The sequence below is a fragment of the Bison bison genome, unplaced genomic scaffold (assembly GCF_000754665.1).
Source record: "Bison bison bison isolate TAMUID 2011002044 unplaced genomic scaffold, Bison_UMD1.0 scf7180017864308, whole genome shotgun sequence".
NCBI lineage: Eukaryota > Metazoa > Chordata > Mammalia > Artiodactyla > Bovidae > Bison > Bison bison.
Window position 1 is genome coordinate 294452 of NW_011494880.1, and position 660 is coordinate 295111.

Genomic DNA, 660 nt, shown 5'->3' on the forward strand with positions numbered 1-660 from the left:
TTTGCAGATGACATGATCCTCTACATAGAAAACCCTAAAGACTCCACCAGAAAATTACTGGAACTAATCAATGACTATAGTAAAGTTGCAGGATATAAAATCAACACACAGAAATCCCTTGCATTCCTATACACTAATAATGAGAAAACAGAAAGAGAAATTAAGGAAACAATTCCATTCACCATTGCAACGGAAAGAATAAAATACTTAGGAATATATCTACCTAAAGAAACTAAAGACCTATATATAGAAAACTATAAAACACTGGTGAAAGAAATCAAAGAGGACACTAATAGATGGAGAAATAGACCATGATCATGGATTGGAAGAATCAATATAGTGAAAATGAGTATACTACCCAAAGCAATTTATAGATTCAATGCAATCCCTATCAAGCTACCAACGGTATTCTTCACAGAGCTAGAACACATAATTTCACAATTTGTATGGAAATACAAAAAACCTCGAATAGCCAAAGCTATCTTGAGAAAGAAGAATGGAACTGGAGGAATCAACCTACCTGACTTCAGGCTCTACTACAAAGCCACAGTTATCAAGACAGTATGGTACTGGCACAAAGACAGAAATATAGATCAATGGAACAAAATAGAAAGCCCAGAGATAAATCCACGCACATATGGACACCTTATCTTTGACAAA